Genomic DNA, 7783 nt, shown 5'->3' on the forward strand with positions numbered 1-7783 from the left:
CTAAAATATGACTAAAACTAAATGGCATTTTAGTCAAAAGACTATGATGAAAACTAAATCAAAATTTGCTGTCAAAATGAACACTGGATTTATGTAAAAAGACCCAGTCAATAACTCCCAATTGACCTCGTCTGTCCATGCTACAAAAGGGTGATGCTGTCTAAACGCAGCCAAAGTTTCCCCCCAAAGCGCGGTCATCAGGTGCGCGCGTAACCCGCCGTTTGACCTCCCTGCGAATCGTCCTGATGACGAGAGCTATGTTTTCATCTGTATCGACCCCTGACAGATCCTGCCATCTGTGAGGGGGAGCCTGTTGTCTACAGCAGCCTATTAATCTGTTCTTTCCTCTGGCTTTGAGCAAGGTCACTACACTACACTACATTTAATAAAAACATGTCGTACCTCGTAATTTTGAACTGGAGAAATCGTCACCCACTCTGAGACGTGATAGTGGTGTCCCCAGTGTTGGGGAGTTACTAGTTACATGTAACAGCGTTACGTAATAGGTAACACTTTATTTTAAGGTGTCCTTGTTACACGTTACATGTACTTACTATTATAATAACAATTAATTATACATAATTACATGCAAGTAACCCTAAGACAAACCCAAATCCTAACCCTAACCATATAGTAAGTACATGTAGTTAATTAATATTACTCAGTACTTTACACTGTAACAAGGACACCTTAAAATAAAGTGTAACCAAGAAATGTAACCGTAATCAGTTACAGTTACTCAGAAAAAAATGTGTGTTTAAATTACAGTTACTTATGAAAATGTTAATGATTACAAAGGGGGTTACATCTGAATATTTTCTGTAAAATGTTGAATAATATTAATTTGTTGCTTTGCCTGTTTTTGATGCCTCCTGCCATTCAGAGGCCGTTTAGTAAAGCGATGCTATTCTGATGCTACGCTTCCTGCAATAAAAATATCTGAACATCCATTAAGATAAAATATACAGTATGTATTATATTTGGAATATTTGGAATTAAATATATTTTTTATTGCCCAATTGGAATTTTTTTCTTATTTCTTGTTTTAAATCGATGAAAATGTTTGATTTAATGAGGTCTATGCTTAAAAAACATGCAGCATGCATTCTCTAAAAAAAGTTACACACTTTATTTTACACAGTTTTGCATCTCAGATCAATCTCGTTTTAAGGATGTTTAGATATTTTTAAGAAGCATAATAATACTGGTTATGAATTTTTTTTAATGCATTATCAGCATAGGATTGTGTGTGTAATCTCACTCAGCACTTTCACTAAAATCAAATTACTTGATCTGAATCTAAAACAGCTTTTCTGCTGTTGTAACTGAGGCAGTGAAAAATCATATGCACCTTTTAACTAGATTTGTACATTTTTTACCGAAAATGAGTAATGTTGCCTGTGCAAAATCACCACTATGATGCTTATAGGAGAGATTTTTTGGGGGCATATTGTGTTAGGGTTGCTCTATAAAATACACAGCCGAACATATTTTCATCCATTCAATTTCTGATGGATTAAATCAGCTTCTGCTTTAGCGACTCAAGGCTTTTTAGTGTGATTATGTCCATCATGGTTGTATAGGCGGCTTCAGTTACTGTACCTGTACCGTTTGTGCACCAGATACTGTATTAGGAGATAAACACATAACGCAGGTCTGACCGCCGCTCTGCCTTTAGTCTTCAATGACTTTCTGTACAGCGATAGAGTCCTGTGACCGCTGCTTTAATGCGCCGCTTGTATGGTATTGATAAAGTTAACAAAAACATGCTGCTCATCTGTTTATCTACAAAGAGTTGAGTTTGTCTTTTGACTCCAGGAGGAGGCGAAGAGAAAATGCTGATGCGTCCTTTACGCTCTCCATGCTAATCGCTCTGTGTGTCTCTCGTTCTGTCCGTGTGGCTGATATCAACAGAAGTCCACCATCACGATGATGATGGCTCCCCATTTCCACGTTCTTATGTTTTGCTCTGTTTTCCTGTTTTGTCAGCAATTATTGAATCCCTGATTGTTCAGCTGTTTATAATTATGAAAAACAATTGTAAAACAGATGCGAGTCTTTCTTCAACTCTGGGCACTTTTGGCCCTGTGGATGCTTAGAAAATAAACTTGCACTTGCACTAGTTTATTTCATTTGTCTACTAACAGTAGACATGCACATATCACAAAAGGAATCTGTTTTTGTCCCGTTTTCTATTTCCATCACATCTTTGATAACATTCTAAAATGATATTGTGAACATTTTTGTCCAACTCTTTTGTCTTGATAAGGGTAATTTCATCATTTTATGGATCCTAAATGTACGCAATTAAATAATATTGTTATTGTTGCATATTGTGACAAAATTACAGCTTGACTGGAAATGATGCACAAAAATATATAAATAAAATATAAAAACAGGAGAAATATTAAATATAATAAAATATATTATAATGTAATATTATACGTAAAATAAATGTAGAAATTAAAAATGTGATATTTACCTTGGCTTTTTTCTGTTCTTCACATCTCAAATTTTTTCGTCGACTTTTCATAAAACATTATTACAATTAGTATCTTAATGTTTTTTTGTTTTTTTTTAAACAACTATTTATTGTGTGAAAAAGCATTTTCCCAAAAAGAACTATTTTAAATATTTTTAACAACTATATTTTATAAATATTAATTTTATATATAAACTTCATATATATATATATATATATATATGCAGTTGTAATTAAAAATATAATGGACTGTATAATGGCTAATGTAAATAAAATATAATGGATTTTCATATTTTAAGATTGAGCTTTTCACAAAATAACTTTTGAAAATGTTTCTTAATGTTTTACAAATATTTACACTCACACAAAATTATTTTTAGAAATTCTATCTTTGATAAAATGTTATTATATATAAATAGTTGTAATGAAAATGTTTAAATATAATGGATTGTAATGTAGGCTAAATAATGTAATTTAATACAATGTATTTTCATATTTTAAGATTGAGAATGAAAATCAATATATAAACTTTTGTATATATAGACTTTTGTCAATATATAGACTTTTGAGTATCAAAAATAAAATGACATTCATAAAGATAATAAAATATTATTTAAAAAAGTAAGTGATATTCATATAACAAAACTAGTTCTCTTAGTTATTTATATCTGTTAGTGTTAATAAAAATCAACCTCGGGACATAATAGTGCTTGTACTGTAGTTGAAGAAACACCTGCATATGAGACATACATCCACGTGTGTGTGTGTGTGTGTGTGTGTGTGTGTGTGTGTGTGTTCACCAAAATAACCAAGTTAAACCATTTTTTTTCTTTGTCTGTTTCCACAATCGACAACTTTCTGTGATCTCGCAGCTCTCGCGTTTTGCGCCGCACGGCTCTTAAGGGAAGCTCTGTTGTCTGCTTTCTAAAAGCGTTCGACTCGGAGCGCCTCTCCGTTCTCAGGTAGCTCACCTGGGAGGCTCGCGGCTCACCTGGTGTTGTTAACGGGCCATCTGCTACACGTTCCCCATCCGTATCCCTTGCTCCGAGAAGATTCATCAGAGCCTTGGCTGTAAATAACACAGCTCTCGGTTATGTGTTTTTAGTGCCGTCATATTCATGCCCCGCGGTCATATGGATGCTTTCCATTTCTGCATCCGCTTACTCGAGGAAAAGCCGGGGAAAGTCAAAGTTAGTCCCTCCAGAGGAGCGTCTTTCCTGCGCCGGCGTGTTCTGCGAGACAGCCTGTCACTCAAAGGCGTCTCTCTGTAGCTGGCTTACCTGGAGAGGACTGTTGCCAGGGGCGTAGCCGTAAGACAGGCGCCGTGGGTGCTCGCTCTACCTCTGCCTGTGTTTTTGTACCCATAATCCCCCTGTGCCCCCCTCTCCCTCCATCAGTACCCCTGTGGCAGTGTCTCACGCGTTTCATGTCAGTCGAGAGCTGTGGAACGTCAGGAAATCACTGTGTCAGCCAAAACCAGCAGCGTTTGAAAGGACCCAACTTCAGCCTGCGCTCTGAAGACGCCTTTGTCATGAAAGACCCCATCAACCTGCTGTTTGCGCTAATGAATGCTAGAGCTGCGGCGCTGGCTAGTGGTGACCAGCGGTACTGCGGCAGAGTGTCATGACATGTGGCCAAGTATTAGTGCTCTGCATTTATCCCATCCAAAGTGCACACACACAGCAATGAACACACACACCGTGAACACACACCCGGAGCAGTGGGCAGCCATTTATGCGGGGAGCAGTTGGGGATTCGGCACCTTGCTCAAGGGCACCTCAGTCGTGGTATTGACTGTACATTCACTCCCCCCACCCACAATTCCTGCCGGACCTGAGACTCGAACTCGCAACCTTTGGGTTACGAGTCCGACTCTCTAACCATTAGGCCACGACTTCCGACTTTTTGTCTAATTATTGGTAATTAAACTCATTATTTACTCACTTTCAAACCTGAATTAGTGATTGAAAGCTTTCACAAAGCTTTAAATATAGCCATTCACGTTCAGTACAGCACTGTCAGGCTCCAAAAAGCAGCATTAAAGTGTTAGAAAAGTAATTCGTACGACTCATGCGCTATATTCAGAGTCTTCTAAAGTCATTTGATGCTTTGTGTGAAGAACAGACCCAAATTTAAGAGATTATTCGCTAATAATCTTTCCCTATAACCTCATATTGCTCATATCACAAATTATTTTGTCTACTTTTGCTAAAACGCTATTAGGGTTAGTATTGTTGGTTGCAGTGGAAATGGCATAATTCTGTGGAAAAATAAATCTCGTAAATTTTTTAAACTATGAATATTGAAAATATTTTTTCCAGTTTTTACAAATATTTGATAATTTTGTATATTAAGATGAGATATATTAAGAGAATGTACCTGGGACAAAGATAAAACAAGTTATATATAAAAGTCATTTGAGTATCAAAAATAAAATGTCAACATGTGCCTATTTTGAATAAAAATGTGAGATTTGAGAACTGCTGATCAGTGAATTACTTCTTAAATTTGCGCTTCTACTTTCATTGTGCATTTTCATTTTATAAAAAGGACAAAAAAGCACCATTAAAGTGCTTAAAATAGGAACAGAAACGATTTAAGTCATTAATCACTCACAAATCCCAAATTACTTTGTCTTCTTTTATTTAAACATTATTAGGGTTAGTATTGTTGTTTTTGGTAGAAATTGCGTCATAATTTTGTGTTAAAAAAAAATTATTTTCACACAATAAATATATATATTTTTTATGTTTTTATAAATATTCAAATAGTGTATTTCATTATTTAATCATAGTTGTAATTAAAAATAAATTATTTATGATAGATTTTCATGTTGTAAGAATGAGAATGTGTGTATAAAAAGTAAAACAATAAAATCAATCATGTGAGTCAGTGAATTATGGCTTAAATTTGGGTCTGTTCATCGCACATAGTTGTTATAGGACTTGGAATATAGCGCATGAACCATATTAACCTTTTTTATTAGTGCTTTTCTGATGTTTTCGGTCATTTGTGGAGCCTGACAGAGTGCATTCGGGTCCCAGAATGACATTAACTATTTCTTTAACCCTCAAAGATTTCGAAGTTCATGACAGTTTGAGATGTAATTTGGATCCGTGTATTGAAACGCTTACAGCCTGATGTATTTTTCACCCTGGTAATTCCCTCATGCTGGAACTGTAAGCCTCTTTATGCCACTGTTTTCATGGAAGAGTGACAGTATTTTGTGTAGTTCATTATTTTCCTCCAGATTGAAGGTGAAACTCACATGACCTACCGTAGTTTTGCACACTTAAAAAAATAACATGCTTAGATGTACCTTTTCATCTGAAAAAAACCCCCCCCATCGTGTTCTGGTTGTTTATGGTCTTGAGGTCCTTCGGGAGCGAATGCGTTCAGTGTCACATGTTTCGTTAGTAGTTCACACTCTGAGCATCTTATAGTTGAAAATGTGACTCTTTCAGGGGATTTTTCCTCAGACATCTGTGTGTGTATGTGTGTGTGTGTGAGAGCTCGGTGGCCCGCCTGAGATTATGTACTGATGATTTGTAAGAGCAGTAATAAACACAAAGCCCAGGAGATGTTTAATAATGCATAATGTTCATAAAAGTGCTGCCCGGCCAATGAGTCCCTATAGAGAACAAGCCCACAGGGAGAAAATACTGGAGCCAGTGTGTGTGTGAAGGTGAATATATAAGCCTCACAGCATCTTACAGTATACTATATCCTCTTGACAAGTCGTCATGAAAATAAACGTGTTCTTAAATGCCTTACCTGATGAATTAAAGGTAAAATATCTTTAAAAAAAATTGTAGAATTTGTGGCTATACATACAGTGGCTTCAAAACGTATTTAGACACATTTTATTTTTTACAAATGTCTGAATGTCTTTGCAATAAATATCAAAATATCAACCAAAAAAAAATAAAAAATACAAATAAATGAATAAAAAAATCTAATCCTCCTCTGAACAAGTATAATTGTGTCATATTATGGGTTGTTTTCTAGAGAATATGTTTTGAATAGTTTATTTTTCTCAGAAATATCAAAGCACATGCCATTTACTTATAAATGACACGATTTACTTATTATTAAAATAAGTAGGCTATAATTGTGTCAGATATTACGTTTTGTGTTTAGCAAATATATTTAGAATAATTTTTATTTTGCTTAGAAATATTTCTATAAAAAGTAAGTGTCATTTATTCCAGTAACAAATCATAAATAAAAATGCATTAAAAAATCAGAACGTCCTTAAAACAAGTGTAATTGTGTCAGATATTACTATTTGTTTGTAGAGAATATGTTTTGAGTTTTTTTTTTTTTAAATCAAAGCAAGTGTCATTTATTCCAGTAAAAATAAAATTAATAAAAAAATATGAAAATCCTTAAAACAAGTATAATTGTGTCAGATATTACTATTTGTTTTTAGAGAATATGTTTTGAGGTTTTTTTTTTAGAAAGATCAAAGCAAGTGTCATTTACTCCAAATAAAAAAAAATGTATTTAACAAATATTTAGCAACAATTTGTCAGAAATTAATTTGTTTTTAGAGAGTATATTTTGATTTTTTTTCTCTTTGTCTTGTTATAAACATAAATGTAACAAAATTTAGTAGTAATGAGAGGTCTGACTCATTTACATAAATCTGTTCTTTTGAACAGTTCATTTTAAAGAATCGATTCCACAAAACCGATTCTATTTCTGAGACTGATTTTTTTTTGCTCACTGATAACACACTGCTATCAAACTCTTCAATAAAGCCATAGGTAAGCACATAATGCTGTTTACTTTTTTTTTGATTAGGTTTTATTAATAAGGGTGCTTATTATAATTTTATGTGTCACAGTTCAGTTTGTTAGTCATGATTCAGCTCATAAAATTGAAGCCATTTAGGACCAAACTATATTTTACATTTAAGCACTAATAAAATTCATTAACACCAGATGGTTCTCAGTTCAGTTAGTCACTGAAATGTTAAACCATTTCACTGAACCATTAAGAACAGCTGAGTCAGATTTGTAAATGAATGTTTTAGTCCAATTTGTGAATGAATTGTTCACTGATTCGCTGACAAGATCAGACTCAAAGTGTAAAAAAAAAGTATTTTTCTGTCATTATTTTAACTCATCCAAATAATTTAACAAATTTCAACTTCATTTTTGAAGTTATATGTTATACACTCTAAAAAATGCTGGGTTAAATACAACCCAGTGCTGGGTAAAATAGGGACAAACCCAGCTATTGGGTTGTTTTGACCCAGCGGTTGGGTTAATTTGGAGTCAAAACAACCCAACCGCT

This window comes from Sinocyclocheilus anshuiensis, unplaced genomic scaffold, assembly GCF_001515605.1.
Source record: "Sinocyclocheilus anshuiensis isolate Anshui unplaced genomic scaffold, SAMN03320099.WGS_v1.1 scaffold714, whole genome shotgun sequence".
Lineage (NCBI taxonomy): Eukaryota > Metazoa > Chordata > Actinopteri > Cypriniformes > Cyprinidae > Sinocyclocheilus > Sinocyclocheilus anshuiensis.